Consider the following 20,003-nt stretch of genomic DNA (forward strand, 5'->3'; position numbering starts at 1 on the left):
TCTAGAGGATTCTCCACCACCTTGCATGTAACTCCCCCACTAAGTCTAATCAATTTGCATGAAGTCCAAAATTGGGAAAGAATCTCCTTTTTAATTAAATTTTCTAGATAGTGGAATGGAGGGAATTTTCTTATAAAATTATATGCAAGTTTCAAAGAAGGGAGTTGATTATGTTTTGAAGGAAATTTCCCAAGTTTTAGAAGTAGATCTTTTCTTTGGTAGTCTCATTTTTCGTTGTAGGAATTTTTAAGTTGTTGTTGAAGGATTTCTCTCAAGTTGCAAGGAAGGATCAAAAGGATAACTAGTGGATTCAACATCAAGCTCGATAAACCAGGTTCTCTCCCTGTTATTTCACATTCACTTATGAGGAATTCATATTATCAAAAAAAAAATAGTTATAGATCTTCCTTTATATAAAGAAATTCTTTTATTAGATTTTAAACCTTTTATTTGGGGATAAATAATAATGATAATGCTTTCATATAGTGCATGTAAAAGATAGTTATTTATTTTATTTCCCTCAAAAAAATATGCACATGATCTTGCTTTTTGTTTTTCTTCCAAAGATTTTAGCAAAAGAAAATCATATTCCTTTATTTGTTTAAAATCTCTTTTTCTACTATTAAAATTCTTCCTATGTGATTTGAATCTTTATTCCTCCCTCTAATTCATTTCTTTGGTTCGTCGAATGGAAATCTAAATCTCATTCTTTAATCTCTCTGTGATTATTTTAAATCCCTCTGTGATTATTTTTAAAATCTCTCTATGTGATTATTTTAAATCTCGCTGTGATTTTTAGTTAAATAAATCTCTCTGTGAATACTTGTTAAATAAAATCTCTCTGTGAAATGAGTTGAATAAAATTTCTCTGTGAATATTAGCTGAATCTCTGTGAATATCAGTCAAACAAACTCTCTCCCTATGAAATTTGAAAATAAATAATCTTCCTATGAATAACTCTCTATCCCCCTCTTTGGACATTGGTTGAGAAATAGAATATAATCCCTTTGTGTTAGCTTGTATTTCTCAGTTTAAACACCTACCTACTTCTTGATAATCTGTGCATCGCTGGAGCAAATTACTTCTCTGGTTATTTTTATTTCTCTGTTATATTTCGTCCCTGGGATTAATATGATATTCTCTCTTACATTAATAATTTCTTATGTATACATACCTGTTTATGTATTCTCCTTTTATACAATTTAATATTCTGGAATGAACTATAAAAAAATAAATATAAATATATACATATGCATAAGGTATTAATAAATTTATGCGAAGTGATTAATATTTATTTTTGCATGATATAGTGCCCGTGCGTATCGGCTCGCAGGTGGAGAACGAAGTTAATGCTCCGCAGGGGAGTGGTACCGTAATAGTACCCCCCACTAGCCTGTGGTCATTGCTGCGGCAGTGGCCGCAGGGTAGTGGAGGGGACCCGTGGGGTCCCATTCCCATTGACCCTTGTTAATACCAATCAAACTTAAATCGAAGGGCAATGTTAATTTAAAAAAAATAAAATTTCTTTTTGATATATGTTTAAAATGTTAGTTTATTTAAATTCCTTCTTATATATATATATATATATAAATTTTAGTTAATAAAATTTTTAAACCTAGGTAATTTTTAGATTTATAACTAGTTTTAACAGATTTATATTAAATGATACTTAGATCCTGTTAAGATCCACTTAGCAGTTAAATGACTTGAAGCTAAATTCTATGTTGGGATTAGTGGTTTTATAAGCGATATTCTCGCATGTAACTTACCCTACCTTCGCTTCATGCAAATGTCTTTACATTGATTTCAATTATTGGTGTTCCCATCTTCATGCAAATTATACGTTTAATTGTTATTATGCAAGTTACCTAACTATCATTATTATGCAAGTTATATTCAAGTTTTGAATAATAAATAATTTTAGTTATGATTTTTATTCCATGTCATTCATCAAGTAGTTATTTCAATTAATTGAGCTTTACAATGGCTAAATAAACGCGTTCAATTCATAATTATTTTCCAAGCATGATGTTTATCATAAGTTCAAAAAATTAAATAAAGGAAGTTGGAAAACCAAAACCAAGTAGCGTTCGGTATATACAGTGCCTCTGGTCACGCTTGCGGGTAATGTCATCGTGTTGAACTACTGCACTTAACGCCTAATAAAGCTACATCAATGACGTTTGTGGCATCGTCCCTATAAATCACCAGGGAGTAATAAGGGACACTTGGAAGTTAAAATACAAGGGGCGGGTAATCCCTCTTGGATCGATAATCTAATAAGATAATTTTTAAACAATTTTTCATCCGTTGAGATAAACCATAGTAGACCCCCTTTAGGGTTGGATAAGTAAAATGCTTTTATGAAATTGATTTTTATCTTAAAGAGATATTGGTGATTGACAATTTGGTCAAGGGTGACGCTCATGATAGGTCTTAGGATTTAGTTGTTAGGCCACAAACAATAGGCCATCTTGAGCCTTTGTTTAAGTGCTACCACCGTGGGTAGCAACCACAGAGAAACTGTTTGGGACATTGACCCTAGAAAGGGTTGCATACCCACTAATCAATTTACATCAAACCATAGAGTAGAAAATAGAACTACATACTTTACGCCTTGATCCCGTGCTGAAGTGGGTATGTAGGTAGTCTTGGGACCGAGTTGTCCCTCGTACTCAGGCATTCATGGGTGGGGTCTAGGCTTGGTATAGAAGGATTGAATAGAATCCTAATTTGAAAGATAATTAAAATGGGAAAAAGTAATTCAATGCATACTCGGAAGGAATCCTGTATGGATTCACTTGACTTCTCGAGGATTTAAGCCAAATTCTGAGGCGGAATTCAAGCTTGTATTAAGTTATTTAATTACTCCTAAGGACGACAACCTCGGTGCACTTATGTTAGAAGAGTGTAGTACTTAGTGAGAGGCTCAGGACCCGAATGGTCCCGATGAGTCTAAGTCTCTGACTAGAGGACCTCCTATCCCATTTGGATAGATGCCTACCCTGCATGGGTAGATGCCTATCCTGATTGGATAGATGCCTACCTCGTATGGGTAGATGCCTATCCCGTATTGGATAGATGAAATCTTATGTCCCGTATGGACAAATGCCTAACCCGTATGGTTAGATGCTCATCCCGGATGGATGAATCCCTAATCCAAATGGATGGATGCCCAGAGTATGCGATTGAATCAAGCACAATGATTAAAGTAAAAAAAAAAAAAAAAGAATGGTCAATTTTGTTGAGTTAATTATGGTGGGTTACTACATGTGGTATCAGAGCAAAGGTTCAAATCTAGGCCTTGTGCTCACTTCAATTTATACAACTAAGGGAATGTTTTGCAATGGTAGAAATTAAATTTTAAAATCCTAAATCAAGAACTAACTACATAATTTAACTTTCAGGTAAAAACCTAGAATGGCTAGAGGAAGAGGAAGAGGGAGAGGAAGAGGAAGAGGAAGGGGTAATGGAAGACGTACTAGGAGTCAAAGGGAAGAAAACCATGAGGAAAACCATGAGGGAAACCATGAAGAAAACCATGAGGAAGACCATGAAGAGGATCGACACAACCCAGGAAATAACGAAGATGGGGTCAAAGCTATAATCGACCTTCTAACCAAACAAAGAGATAAAATCAACTTCTTGGAACAATCAATGCAGGACCTTAGGGAAACACAGAATGACTTTGAAAATAGAAGTGGTACTGAAAATGGAATCCCTGGTAGCAATCAAGGGAATATGATGGGTAATAGAAAAGAAAATAACATATTGGAACTCTCCAAGGACTTAAAGAAAATCACCCCTTGTAAGTTCGATGGGAGGCAAATTGGTGAAGGAGCTGAGAATTGGTTAAATGAAATGGAAAAGTATTTTGAACTAAGATATTTTATCAAAACAACCAAGGCTTTATGGGGTTCCTATCAACTCATAGGGGAGGCAGCTAGTTGGTGGACCAACACCAAGGAACAAAATGGGTATAGCAGGGATACAGTCACATGAGATCAATTTATTCAGCACTTCCAAGAGAGGTGGCTCCCTCAATTGTTCTTTGATGATAAGGTGACAGAATTCCATAATCTACGTCAAGGGCCCCTATCCGTTCAACAATATTGGGATAAGTTCGCCAAGTTGCTTAAATATGTACCTATGTACCAGAAAGATGAAGAAGGCCAAGCAAGGAAGTTCATTTTGGGGCTAAATACCAACATAGGGGCAGAGGTTGACATGCATGGGCCCAAAAACATGAACAAAGTACTTGAAAAGTCCCTAAGGCAAGAGAGGAAGATTCAAACACTAGCAGGGCGGAACTATAATGGGAACCACTCATTTAAAAGGAAGCTGGAATTCAATGGGAACACTAATTTCAATAAAGGTCAAAGGAATAATTCTTCCGAAAGAAGGCCACCTCCTAATCAATATAAGAGGAATGGAAATAATAATAATAATAACAGGGGCAATAATAACAGAGGCAACTATAACAGGAATGACTAGCAGAACAGGGTAACTGTTAGGCCCAATATGGAAAGCTAATGTACTAAGAGGGGAGGGGTGAATCAGTACTCCAAAAATTTTCTTTAATATTAACCTTACTGTTATGCATAAATAGAATAGTGCAGTAACATAAAATAAAGTTAAAACAAACAGATAACAATCATACATGATTCACTCCATAACACATATATTTTGGTTACGCGGAGACTCTTGGTTAGAGAGAAAAACTGCGGTGGGGATGGCACCCACAACTTCACTACTGGAATAATAAAGATTGCTTGGTTAGAGCTACATTTAGCTATTTCTGATAGCTTACCCTGTTAGGAGTAACAAGATCTATTAGATCTACCTTGCTAAAGGATTTTACAACATTGATCTGAATGCTGCACCTGGTTAGAGGCTTTACAATTTATAGACTTGGTTAGAGTCTTTTACCCTGTTAAAGGTTTCTCTTTCAACTTCACAATATTACAATAATATTATTACAAATATCTGCAACTTTACATCTAAAATGTTATAGTAGATTCTATGTGCTCTGAATAAGATTACCTTGCTTATAGCATACCTCGGTAACCCATATTGTCACTCGGTAAACCCTTCTGTTTACTCTGTTCTTTGACTGTTCTCTGATAACCTTCTCGGTGACCTCTCTGTGTCTCTGTAACAGTCTTCCTTCACACATACACACATTTTACTCTCATCTCATGCTATATAAATAGATCTCTTAAAGCGGTGATCTAATTCATTGCTTCGATCTTACAAACAAGATTCCTCGAATGAATAACTAAACAAAATATTTCATTGGTTAGATTGACCTTGCAATCATACACAATCTTCTAGTGCAATTTCCAATGTAATAACGGTTAGATGTGCCTTGATCTTGTAACATGTTTTCATGTGCATGTCTAGGTTCAATGTATCTGGTAACACGTTTCACTCAATGAATATCAATTCGGTGTGTTAACTTTATTGCACGGTAGCCATAAAAAGATACTCGGTAAACAGCTTGGTGAATACTGCATTCTGTGACTACTTTCTTCTGTAACCGACTAGACTGTGAATACCAACTTCTCTGTGTGTACCGACTGCATGATTCAGTAATGCTAACTGACTAGAATATATAGTATGACTTTGAATATAAAAAATAATGGCAATTTGATAAGTAGTAACAGTAACTTATCCACCCAGGGCCAATGAAACAAGGAATGATCCCCCTAGGAATCAAGGTAGGAGGGGTCCTCCAGGTGGATGCTTCATGTGTGGGGGAAACCATTTTGCTAGAGAGTGTCCCAAGATGCAAGGACAGATTAGGGCCAATCAACCCCAACAAGGGCCCCAACAAAGGATTCATGCAACAGTTAGGAACCGAAGAGGAAGATACCAGAATGTTCCCGTGGAAACTACAGGTACACTATTTGAACAACCAATTTCAATTCTAATTGACACTAGATCATTTGAATGTTTCATCTCACCTAAATTAGTAAGAAAATATGCATTAAAAGCTAATCAAATGGAGTCATCATGGACGGTTCAATATGGGGATAAGGCAACTAGGGAAGTAACTAAGTGTTTGCCAAGGGAAAGGGTACAATTTCCTGAGTTTGAAACAAGGGTAGATCTTTATGTGGTACCCCTAGGATTATATGAAGTAATTATTGGAATGAGTTGGTTAATAGACCATCAAGCTAATGTAGATTGCTATAACAAAGTTTTTGAATGTTTGGATGATGGGGGGAAGGAGGTCAAAATCCAAGGAAAGTTTAAACCCATTAATATAGAAACCATCTCAACCATGCAATTAAAGAAGGAAAGAAGAAGAGGAGGCCTAATCTATATGGTTGAAATTGATGAAGGAAAAGAGGAAAATACCCCCTTCTTAAAGGAATTCAAGGATGTATTTCCAGAAGAGTTACTCAGCTTACCCCTTAAAAGGAAGTTTGACTTTTCTATCGAAGTACTATGAGGAGCTGAACCAGTATCAAGGGCACCTTACTGAATGAACACAACTAAATTGCAAGAGCTCAAAATGCAATTAGAGGAACTCTTAGCTAAGGGATTAATAAGGCCAAGTGTATCACCATGGGGAGTGCCAATCTTATTTGTTAAGAAGAAGGATGGAACCTTAAGACTATGCATCGACTATAGGATGTTGAACAAGGTCACCATAAAGATTAGGTATCCCTTACCTTGCATAGAGGATCTTTTTGACCAAATGAAAGGAGCAGCAGTTTTCTCAAAGATAGACCTCCGGTCAGGGTACCATCTGTAGACACCTAAAATTGTCCAGTCTAATTAATTAATTAAATAAATCTTTATTTATTTAATTAATTCATTTATCTTCTTCTAGCCTTATTTCTCATTTAAATAAATACATTTATTTATTTAAATTATCATTTTCCTAAATTAAATAAATATCTTATTTATTTAATTGATCCCACTTCTTCTATTAATTAAATAAATCTTTATTTATTTAATTAATTCATTAACCTTTTCCACCTATGACACATGTCATTCATCTCTTAATTCATACACTACCTACCCCTTTCATTATTTTGTTATTTCTTTTACCTACCCTCTAATCCTAGCCGACCTCCTTTTTACACCTCTCAATCTTATCCCTCCATTTCATATTGTGTCTTCTATTTAAGGAGATGCTTCCTTCATTGTCAAACCCTAATGACTCACCCTAATGACTCATGCTAATGATCTTTCATGCAACTTGCTACACTACGATCCTACTTGCAACCACATTCCGTTCTTTGTTGAGCTCTTGTGCATATAAAAATCTGAGAGCAAATATATCAAACAAGATCAATGGAGATAGGAAGAATGGAGATCAAAACCCTATTGGACATGTGATGGTATAATCTTTGTGATTTCATTTGATTTGCATTGTCTTAGGTAATCTTCATATGTTATGGTGGATCTTTGTTGATTGTTAGGCTAGGGTTTGGTGGTTGAATTCATTTAGCCTTTCAATATTGTTATTATTGTTATCCATTTTCACCATGAACATTTTGGCACGCCCGGTGGGACCCTTGTCCCTTTGCATTTAACATTTTTGTTGCAGATTTCGCAGTTTTGAAGTTGCAGATCGGACAATTTTCGACGACATTTTAGGTTTTTTCGCGTCTGTGAGCGTTCGGATCGCGTTTTTGTGTTTCAGAAGCGTCTGCAATATCGTTAATCGCGCCTGTGTCTTTGCCAATTTTATTTTTGCAGGTTTCTGGAAACGCGTCTGTGAATTTAAATCGCGTCTGTGCTTGATCTTATCGCGTCTGTGTTCGGGAAACGCGTCTGCGGTATCCAAGCGCGTCTGTGCATTACAGAACCGCGTCTGTGTCGTATAGACACGTTTGTGTCTGGTATAACTGCGTCTATGTTTTCTGTTTTGCAAATTTTTCAATTTTCTTTAATTCGGGTTTTCGGATTTTGTACTTAGGGTTTCAGATCTGGTTTATTTTCGGCTAACCCTTGCAGATCTAGCTAACCAAGTTTGTGCAGCTTGCTTTGGAGGCAAAACATTTTTGTTGAAGGCCCCTTTTTACAAAGTCTTTTGGGTTTTCTAAAATTTACCTAACTTGTGTGCTTACAGGAAGGGGTTATCATTTGAAACAACCCAAACTACTAATAATCTTGTTGCAGGGCCTTGGCTAGGGTTTTGTAATTTTGTTGTGTGCCTTGTTTTCATAGGTTAGCAAACACTTCCATTGGTGCACTAAAATTGAATCATTGTCTTTTGTGTCTTGAGCAATAGGCTCTTTTTGTTTAATCTTTAGAGGGTCTGTCTTCCCGTGTGGTCATTAGGACTACTAGTGAGAAGAGAACGACCCAAGTAGTAGCGAGGAAAACCCACCTCATCCGAACCACTATAATCAAATGTATTCATGGTGAAAACTATGAATAACGTGTGCTGATTAGTTCATACCGACACTATGTCTCCCCATAAACCCATTTGATCAAATTTATTTGATCATTTGTAGGGCGTAACCCCTACTGACTGGGAGCCTTCTGTATTTACAGAGCTGAAAGTGCCACATGAGCGGATGCCCTTACTAGCACCTTTTTGTTTTAGAAGCCCAAATCCTTCTAGTTGTTGGGGCAGGAGGTCGGACCTCTGGTAGCGGCCCACACACATACGGTTCTTAGTAGAGATACAAAGTTCGCCATGGGGAGTTTTCATGGGGACTGATGCTTGGCTGACCTGAGAAGTGAGTGCCGAGGGTGGAGCTAGTGAGGTCAAGCATCTAAGTATCCGCTCTGAATAGCGTAGCCTCGGGGGTAAAACCCTATGTGGGATCAACAACTATTGTCTTGGCCAGCCCTAAGATTTGTGCTTGTCTTATGCTAAACACTCAAACATTCAAGACAAAACAACAAAACATTGTGTCTTTTGTGTCTTCAAGTGTATGCAAAACTTTTTACATCAAACAACACACTTTTGGAGTCTAAACAGTTTACAAACATTGAGTCATCAACATTGTGTCCTCTTGTCACGAAAAACAGTCAAACAGTCGGATTTGGTCACAACAAAACAATTTCACAGATCGAAAAAAAATTGTACTAAGGTTACAGAAACGCGTCTGTGTCTGTTCTAACCGCGTCTGCGTCATCTAATAGCGTCTGTGAAGGGCAGAATAGTGTCTGTGTTTTTATCCACGTTTGCATAAAATAGAGAAGCGTCTGTGTCTGGGAATCGCGTCTGTGAAGTATACAGAGGCGTCTGTGTCAGGAATTGAAAACTTTAACAGTCCAGCAAACAAAAGAAATCAGTTTCGGAATACTTGAGCTTCCTAGGTTGTTTCTTCAGGTTTCATCTAGCATTCAACCTGTCTTTGGGTCTCACATAGTCCATCATTGCTTCACATCTCATTTTACATTCATACTTGTCCAAACTTGAGTCAAAAGGTCACTTGCTTGTCCTCATCATACTTTGTCAACACACTACATACAACAACACTTTGCTAAGTGGTCCCTCATCAAGGTTTCTTACCTTTGGGTCTCATTTGGTCTTACTTAGAGTCAATGTCAGCTTACCTCATCAAGAGAAACGATCCTCTCTTTGGAAGTCACACCTACTATACTACTTACATACTTGGTCTTACACTTTGGACATTGCAAGTACACCTCAAGATTCATTTACACTCCATACAACTCTTGGTCTTCCATACTATTGTCATTTTTCATCTAGTCTCTCACATATTGGTCAAACACCTAGTTCATGGTTGAAACCCGCCTTCAAAAATCTAGGAGAATAGCTAAAGAAGCTCAAGAATCCGTAAACATGAGTTCTTATGAGTATGACAATGATCTATTCTACAATCCTGAGCACACTACATTACCAGACATGAATGTTTATAGACACAATCCAAATGTGGAAAGCGCAAATACTATAAACAACAATGCTACACACAATGACAATGTTGACAACTCTTCAATACTATCAGCAGACATAGAAGAATCCATAATGAATCCTCATTTCAATAGATTGGTTGAAGAGATAATGAGGAGAGATCGTCAGTACTTTTTACACATGATGGCACAAAGTGGAGCTAAAATACCGCATGATTTTGACTTATCTCAACTTATGGAAAGTCGACCCTCCCAACAAACTCAACCCAACATGGATCAAAGGAGACCAAATAGTGGAGGAAATAGAGGACCGAATAATATGATGCCTGAGTCACCATCAGTTTTGCTTCAAAAGCTAGCAATCCCACATACACAAGCTCAAACATATGATACTTACACTCAAAGACCATCATGGAGGCCTTATGTGGATAGATATGCTCAATCACATGCTCAAGGTATGGATCAATCAAAACAAGTGGACACTCAAGGACATCCTCAAAATTTTGACACAAGGAGACCTCATGTCAAAATTGGGGGCAACACAATGGAAAATGAAAGACCTATTGAATATGGTATATATGCACAAAATAGGTATGGGGTTCCCCAACAAGAAGTTATGCCAAGTGCTCCATATATACCACAACAATATAGACCTCCATACGGACATGTCTACAATCAGTATCATCCATACATGCAACAAGCTCCTCCTCAAATGGGTGTTTCAAACATGGGGTATGCTACAAGAAATCAATCTCCTCCCAAGAATAATTTGGAGCAACAAATTAGGGATCTACAAAAGAAAATGGAGGACATGAGTACATCAAAACCTACATACACTATGAGAGATATATGTCCTTATCCCTTTGATAAGAGCATTCTGTAAGGAAGTTAAGTAGCGGAAACAACTTCCTACGCTAACCTTGAGAGGAGGGTAATGCAAAACTTTTTCAGATCGTTACAACAGTTACATAAAATAGAAATAGATATAATAGCAATCATACCACAACACAGTGATTTACGTGGGGAAAACCCTTTCGGGAGAAAAACCCCACCCTCCAAAAGCAGCTCAATATTTTATTCAGCAATCAAAAATAGATTACAACATACTTGCAGAGCAAGCTCTTTGCAAGAGTACCACTAATCAGAGATTCAGAGGCAACTCAATAGCCATGAGACTCTTACACACAACCTCTATCTCACACACCTCATAAATAGGAGATACAATACAAGAAACCGTCAAACGGTATTACAAAACCATGGGCTAAAACCACCCAATAAGGTGTAGCTGACCTTGTCTCCCTTCTAGACACCCTATGACATGTTAAAGCACACATCAACATGTGTCGCTCCCCTTTACAGCTCATTTATGTATCCGATACAAATTATTTTTCCTATTTCAGGAGTACAAACTTCCGGAGGCCATAACTTGAGAACCGGGTGTCCGATTGACGAACCGTTTGAAGCGTCGGAAAGCTCGCGAAGTGCTCTATCACCTCGTAACCTGCCTCACCGGTTACGGCCACTTTTCAGGGCATTTCGGAGCCTCTAAAGTCCCCAAAATTAATTTTAAATATTTTATTGCACCCCTCCAAGATGAAAACATTAATATCTTCAAAACTAGCTGTGACCTTGCGACACAACTTTACCGGAATGCTTATCTAACCAACCAGAAGCTTTAGGGAGAGTTTCGCACCATTTCGTGCTCAAATGAAAAATTACTATAAATAGTAACCTCGCATAAATGCAAGGTTGAGACACCATTTTTCCCAACAAATCTCCCACTTGTCGAACACCTTGCAAGAGCGGAAGGGAATGTCAACACAATGAATCAATTGCTAGGGGCCATAAGGCCGATAAACTCTGAACACCATCTAAACTTCTCTGTGCTCACAGCCTTAGTTAAAGTATCTGCAACATTCATCAAAGTTTCCACCTTAACCAGCTTCACCCTACCATCTTCGACCATATCTCTAACAAAATGATACTGAACATCAATATGTTTGGTTCGAGCATGAAATGTCGGGTTCTTAGCTAGGCTAATTGCACTTTGACTGTCACAGTAAATTGTCACTGTACCTTGTTTTATTCCAATATCTGAACACAGTCTCTTAAGCCAAATGGCCTCTTTACAAGCATGAAGGAAAGCAGTTTTCACATCCATTTGCTCAACCTCTAAATCATAAGCAGTAGCAATAGAAAGCAAAAATCTAATGGATGTCATTTTTGCAACAGGAGAAAATATCTCACCGTAATCAACACCCTCAACCTGAGAGTAGCCTTTTGCAACCAACCTTGCTTTATACTTCTCAATGCTTCCATCTGAACCAATCTTTTTCTTGAACACCCATTTACAACCAACAGGTTTTTGTCCTTCAGGCAATGTTACAAGATCCCATGTATCATTCTTTTTCAAAGTTGCCATTTCTTCCTCCATAGAAATCTTCCAGGATTCTACATCATTCATACCTAATGCCTCTTCTACAGATTTCGGTTCATCCACACTAGTATTCAGAGCAAAAATACATCTCCAATCATCAGGTGAATACCTTTCAGGTGGTTGTCTATGTCTTGTAGACCTTCGAACAAGCTGAGTTGGAGGTTCTTCCTCCTCTTTTGAAGATTCAGAGCTAGACGAGCTCTCCTCAAATTCTTGCCTATCTAGGGGTCTCGATTCAACTCTTTCAGGTGTAGAAGGAAGTTGAATCACATCTTATTTTTTAGTCTGTTCTGGCTGCAATGTAACAGAAGGAGACTTAATTTCTCTAAAAATAACACTTCTACTGTGAATTACCTTTTGTGCAACAGGGTCCCAAAGCTTGTATCCTTTCACACCATAACTATACCCGATGAAGATACATTTCACAACCTTGTTCTCTAACTTTGTTCGCTTCTCCTTTGGCACATGTGCATATGCCTCGCAACCAAAAACTCTAAGATGTCTCAATGAAGGCTTGTGACCTGACCATGCTTCCATAGGCATTTTATCAACAAGAGCTGATGTAGGAGACCTGTTAATCAGGTAGCAAGCAGTGGCAACAGCTTCAGCCCAAAACTTTTGTTCGAGACTAGCACCACTCAACATACTCCTAGCCTTCTCCATCAGTGTCCTGTTCATTCTTTCTGCAACTCCATTCTGCTGTGGAGAATACGGAGTTGTCTTCTGCCTGTTAATTCCACAGTCTTTACAGAATCTATCAAAATCATTAGAGCAAAACTCACCACCATTATCAGTTCTCAAACATTTTATTTTCTTTCCAGTCTGCAACTCAACCATTGCTTTAAATTCTTTAAAACGACTAAAAACTTTAGATTTACTCTTTAGAAAATAAACCCATGTCCTTCTACTAAAATCGTCAATAAATGAAACATAATATGTGGATTTTCCAATCGAAGAGACATCTACTGGACCAAACACATCAGAATGGATAAGATCCAAAACACCACAAGTTTTATGAGAACTCGAGTAAAACTGAACGCGATTTTGTTTTCCATAAATGCAATGCTCACAAAAATCAAAGTCAAGATTACAGTCATTCAAACCTTCAACAAGGTTTTTATTTTTCAAGGTCCTTAGACCCTTTTCTCCAATGTGGCCAAGTCTCTGGTGCCATAACATAGTCTTCTCTGCAGGTAACTTTGCTTCAGACGAAAGAGCACCCTTAGGTACCCAAAAACCATTTCCATCTGCTGAAGGTGAAACCTTCAAATCTTCCAGTGAAGTATCCGCAGATTTACTTTTTACAGAAGTGCTATTACACTCAATAGTGTATGCTTTAAGCTTATACAAAGTGCCAAACCTGACACCTCTAGCAACTACCATAGCACCCTTAATCATCTTACATCCTGCTTCAGAAAAGACTACCTGCACACCCGCATCTATCAGTTTGCTCATAGATAACAGGTTTCGTTTTAATCCAGGGATATGCAGCACACCATTAATCCTTTTTATTCTACCATCAGAAAACCTGATTCTAACTTTACCTCGACCAACAATGTCTAGATGTGAATCATCACCCAAGTACACCTTATCTCCATTAAATCCTTCATATTCAGAAAACCAATCTCTATTGGAAGTCATATGAAAAGATGCACCTGAGTCAATTAGCCAGGCATCATTACCTGCATGAGTCGCCAAAGCCGCAATAAATGCATCACCATCTTCCTTGTCGGACTCAGAATCAGAATCGAACTTTTTCTTTTTCTTCTTCTTCTTTTCTTCTTTGCAGTCCTTATGGATGTGACCCGGTTTACCACAATTCCAGCAAATGACTTTGGACTTTCCAGGAGATTTTGATCTCCCTTTGGATTTGGACTTGTCGCGCTTCTCATTCTTCTTGCCTTTCTCCTTAGGTCTTCCACGAACGATTAGGGCTTCCTTTGAACTAATGGATACCTTCCTTCGCATCTCTTCACCGAGTAGGGCACCCACTACGTCTTCAGATTTCAAAACAACAGAAGTACTACCGATAGCCATAACAAGAGAATCCCATGAATCAGGCAAAGAACAAAGCAAGATCTGACATTTCTCCTCCTCGTCCATCTTAACACCGACGGATACTAATTGAGCCACCAACATATTGAATGCTTCCAGGTGGTCTGCAATTCGTCCACCTTCTTCCATCTTCAAGGAATACAATTTCTTTCTTAAGAAAATTTGATTTAATAAAGATTTCACTTGATACATCTCACCAAGCTTAGTCCATAGCTTCTTTGCAGAGTTCTCTTCATGGACATTGATTAGAACAGAGTCTGCCAGGCACAGTCTGATTAGACCCTTGGCTTTTCGGTCCATAACATCATACTGAGTTGCCGCAGTAGGATCTGAGGGCCTTTGGACATTCGCATCAACAACATCCCAAAGATCTCGATCTATTAACAGATCTTCCATCTTCAGCGTCCACATCTCAAAATTACTTCCATTAAATTTCTCCACCTCTATTCTCCCTGACGAACTCGCCATCTGAATATTCCTACAACAAGATCAAAAAGTGTCTTCTGCACAAGCTCCCACTCAAATCTGGATTAGTTCAAAAAACCCAACTGCCTACAATTGAAACCAAAGGTGATCAGGCTCTGATACCATTTGTAAGGAAGTTAAGTAGCGGAAACAACTTCCTACGCTAACCTTGAGAGGAGGGTAATGCAAAATTTTTTTAGATCGTTACAACAGTTACAGAAAATAGAAATAGATATAATAGCAATCATACCACAACACAGTGATTTACGTGGGGAAAACCCTTTCGGGAGAAAAACCCCACCCTCCAAAAGCAGCTCAATATTTTATTCAGCAATCAAAAACAGATTACAACATACTTGCAGAGCAAGCTCTTCGTAGGAGTACCACTAATCAGAGATTCAGAGGCAACTCAATAGCCATGAGACTCTTACACACAACCTCTATCTCACACACCTCATAAATAGGAGATACAATACAAGAAACCGTCAAACGGTATTACAAAACCATGGGCTAAAACCACCCAATAAGGTGTAGCTGACCTTATCTCCCTTCTAGACGCCCTATGACATGTTAAAGCACACATCAACATGTGTCGCTCCCCTTTACAGCTCATTTATGTATCCGATACAAATTATTTTTCCTATTTCAGGAGTACAAACTTCCGGAGGCCATAACTTGAGAACCGGGTGTCCGATTGACGAACCGTTTGAAGCGCCGGAAAGCTCGCAAAGTGCTCTATCACCTCATAACCAGCCTCACCAGTTACGGCCACTTTTCAGGGCATTTCGGAGCCTCTAAAGTCCCCAAAATTAAGTTTAAATATTTTATTGCACCCCTCCAAGACGAAAACATTAATATCTTCAAAACTAGCTGTGACCTTGCGACGCAACTTTACCGGAATGCTTATCTAACCAACCAGAAGCTTTAGGGAGAGTTTCACACCATTTCATGCTCAAATGAAAACTTACTATAAATAGTAACCTCACATAAATGCAAGGTTGAGACACCATTTTTCCCAACACATTCCAATGCCTCCGTTTCCTGCACACTTTGTGACACCAAAATTTGACAAATATAGAGGGAGAGGAGACCCCAAGGAACATATAAGACAATTCTTCACAGCTTGCATTGAGGTAGCGGCATAAGAGACATACTTGATGAGGTTGTTTCCACAGAGCTTAGGCGATCAAGCTATGGAATGGTTTTCTCAATTACCTCCTGGTATTAAGTCATGGGGCGACTTAGCAGAGGCATTCATTCAGCATTTCTCTTACAATATAGAAACAGATGTCTCAGTTACTACCTTGTGCAATACTAAACAAAAGGAAGGAGAATCTTTCACAACATTTTTACAAAGATGGAGAAATTTAGCTAGCAGATGCTCTTGCAAAATCCCGCAAAAACAAATGGTAGAAATGTTCACACAAAACGTTAACAAGGCTATTGGCTATGATCTCAAAAAAGCTTGTTTGTCTACATTCAAGGATGTTATTGAAAAGGGCCTAGCAACAGAAAAAGTCTTAATTGGAGAAGGAGTTATCAAGCTATTCAAGGAAAACAAAGATGACTTTAAAGGAAAAGACAAGCAAAGATTTTGGAATAAAAACAAGAACACAGTTAATGATGGCGTTGTTGATGCCAATACAGTGAGACCAAAGTTCGTCTTTTCTGGATCAAGTTCTACCAACAATCAGGTGAACAATCAAACAACTTCTAAACCACGAAGGAAGTACACCCCATTGGGAGAACCACTTGAATCAGTATTCAAAAAGCTTGTAGCAAACAAAGTGATCACAGTTCCAGATTTTCCGCCATATGAACCAAAGGTCAAACCAAATTGGTGGAATGATGATGAGTTTTGTGAATTTCATAAGAGCAAGGGTCATAAGACAAGTAATTGCCATCGATTGAAAAACATTGTGCAAGATCTCATTGATAGAGGCGACATTGAGATTGAGGGACATTCATCTAATCAAGAGCATGAGATGTTTAAGGAACCATTCCCAAAACATGACAAAGGAAAAGGCAAAGTCACAGATGATCAAGCCAATTACACTAGAGCACCTTACAATTATGATTCTACTATCAATCACATCTCAATGGACAATCATATCTCTACTATTACTATCAAGAACAAAAATCCTGAGAATCCTTCTCAGAGACCCAAGATTGTCCTAAAAGGTGTGGGATCTTCTTCTGAGCATACCTCTGAATGTCATGTTACAACTCGTCGAGGTAAGATTATGTTGCCAGGTGCCTCCACTAAAAACACCGCTTCTTCATCAACCAAACCTGCGTATGACCTTGTAGAACAGTTAGGGAAGACACCCGTGCTCATCTCCATCCTTGAGCTCTTACGCATATCCCCTGCTCATAAAGCCATCCTTGACAAAATCTTGAGAGACACTGCTGTCCCTACTGATCTGAACGTGGACCAGTTCCAAGCCATGGTGGGATACCTATCCATTCCGCATTCCCTTACCTTCACAGAAGCCGATGACGCCTCCATAAGTCAGCCACATAATGCACCTTTACATATTTAAGCCTTCATACATAAACATCGAATAAAACGAGTCCTGATAGATGGAGGAGCAGGTCTAAATATTTGTACATTGAGCACCATCAGACAATTGGGATATTCTGACAAAGCTGTGAATTCTACAAACCAAATCACCATCAAGGCTTATGATGATGAAGAACATTCATCCAAGGGCACAGTTACCTTACCACTAAGAATCAGGCCAGTCACAAAGGATGTGGTTTGTCAAGTCCTAGATCTAGATCTCACATATAACATATTGCTAGGACGTCCTTGAATTCATGAAATGAGGGCAGTCCCATCAACATACCATCAATGCATTAAGTTTCCTCATAATGGAGTCGAGGTAACAATCAACGGTGATCCAAATCCATTCATATATTGCAATAACTTGAGATCACATACTGAGACTATCATTCCCAGTAATTGTGAGGCTACTCCTTCTTCGGCTTACATTGATCCTAAGTCATTAAAACCCTCGACATCCAAACAAGGTGAACTTAGAGGCAAGTTTCAAGACAAAGGCATGGGAGAATACACTTTGAATCAGACAATGTTTTTACGACAAGTCATGAGCTCTCCAAAAGAATATGGGAGGCCACATCCTAACAAGCAAATCTCCATCATGATACTCAAATGGGATCCTACCATCTTTCAAAGATGGGGCGAACTAGAAGAAGAAAATTTATATAAAATGCTCTATAGAGACATTGAAGAGGACACGCAAGATCAAATTATTATATCCTGTGAGAACTATGGCAAAGGCTTCAAAATTCTACAAAGATTTGGGTATGATGGAAAAAGCCCTCTCGGGTTACGCAAAGAAGGTGTCATGGAGCCCTTACAGCCTGAGCTAACTGCAAGAAGGGAATGCTCCAAGGGACTTAGTTTTCTGAATTCCAAGATTCACAATAAAAGAACAAAAGAGGCATGGCGAATCAAAGTGGCCGAAGTTCAACAAGAGGATTATTATTCCACAGATTCTAATGAATGGGAATGGCTTTCAGACAAATCCTCCAGTGACTATGAGCTCACCGAGACATTCAGAGAGCCAGATGAACCTACAGAGGAGGAGGAATTTTACAAAAAGTTCAGAGTTAGTCAAGAACCAACCCATAAGGATCCCGCACAGTCTTCGTTTCAAGGTCTTAGGTTGAAATCGCATAGGATGAGGAAACCTATCCCAGAAGGCACTACTAGTGATGACAATTTGGATTCACTCACGATCGAAACTGATGAGGAGAGTGCCATCGATGACCTCGACGATTGCCTTGACATACCTAAATATAACCACATCTTCACTCTTTGTCCAGCAAATTCTGAAAACACTAATGAACTTCCCCTTGTTCACCCCCAACTCATTGACTGGGATCATGAAGGACCAGCACAATTTGATACATTTCAAAATGACGAAGCTATTATCGACTATCTTGGCATACGAGATGATCTTCCCCCTAGAGACCACAAAGCAGGATACACCATAGAACTCAACAACATGGCATATTTTGGTGAGGGTGTCGGACCTTCCAGTCGCAAAAATGTGAAAATAAAGACAAAACAAGGGTCTTATGGCGAAAACCACACTGTGGCGCTATCTGATTCTAAAAAAGTAAAAAGAAAGGACGTATCTGAGGGCGAAAACCTCTCTGAGGCACTCGAAGATGGAAGGCTCGACATTCTCCTAGCGTCATATGAGGAAAAATCATCCATGTTGGTAGAGGAGACTATAAAGACAAACATTGGTACAGAAGAGGTTCCACACAACATATTCTTGGCTCAATCATTGACAGAGTTGGAAAGGGCAAAATTCATAAGCTTCTTCAAGGAACGACAAATCAACTTCGCATGGTCATACGCTGATATGCCTGGACTAGATCCGGATTTGGTAATGCATCATTTAACAGTCAAACCGGGGGCAAAACCAGTAAAATAGAAATTGAGGAAAATGCACCCACAAGTGGCATTACTAGTCAAGGCAGAGCTGGAAAAATTATTGGATGTCGGATTCATACGCCCAAATGATTATCTCGAATGGATTTCCAATTTAGTACCTGTCAGCAAACCAGATCGCAGTATCCGAATATGTACAGATTTCAGAGATATCAATAAGGCTTGTCCAAAGGATGATTTCCCATTACCAAACATTGACTTGATCGTTGATCTCACAGCAGGTCATGAAATGTTATCTTTAATGGACAGATTTTCTGGATATAATCAAATCAGGATTGCACCTGAAGATCAACATAAAACATCATTCACTTGTCCATGGGGAACATTCTGTTGGAATGTCATGCCCTTTGGGCTGAAAAATGCAGGTGCTACTTATCAAAGAGCGATGACTACTATCTTTCATGATCTCATGCACATAACCGTGGAAGATTATGTTGACGATCTTTTGGGAAAATCAATAGACAGAGATACACACTTGGACATACTTTCAGTTGTCTTTGATCGGCTGGAAAAATACAAGGTAAGACTAAATCCAAAGAAATGTGTCTTTGGAGTAACCTCCGGGAAGCTCCTAGGATTCATTGTGTCTAAAAGGGGAATAGAAGCCGATCCCGCAAAGGTCAAGGCTATCTTGGACATGCCGCCACCCAGGAACATCAGTCAACTTCGATCTTTACAAGGGAGACTCCAGTCCATATGAAGATTCATAGC

At 38.6% G+C, this 20,003-nt stretch overlaps 1 pseudogene; it reads left to right on the top strand.

The window, feature by feature from the left end:
- LOC131043900 (subtilisin-like protease SBT3.18) overlaps nucleotides 1–20,003 on the top strand; it is a 127,066-nt pseudogene that overhangs the window by 43,435 nt on the left and 63,628 nt on the right.

This window comes from Cryptomeria japonica, chromosome 3 (genome assembly GCF_030272615.1).
Source record: "Cryptomeria japonica chromosome 3, Sugi_1.0, whole genome shotgun sequence".
Taxonomy (NCBI): Eukaryota; Viridiplantae; Streptophyta; class Pinopsida; order Cupressales; family Cupressaceae; genus Cryptomeria; species Cryptomeria japonica.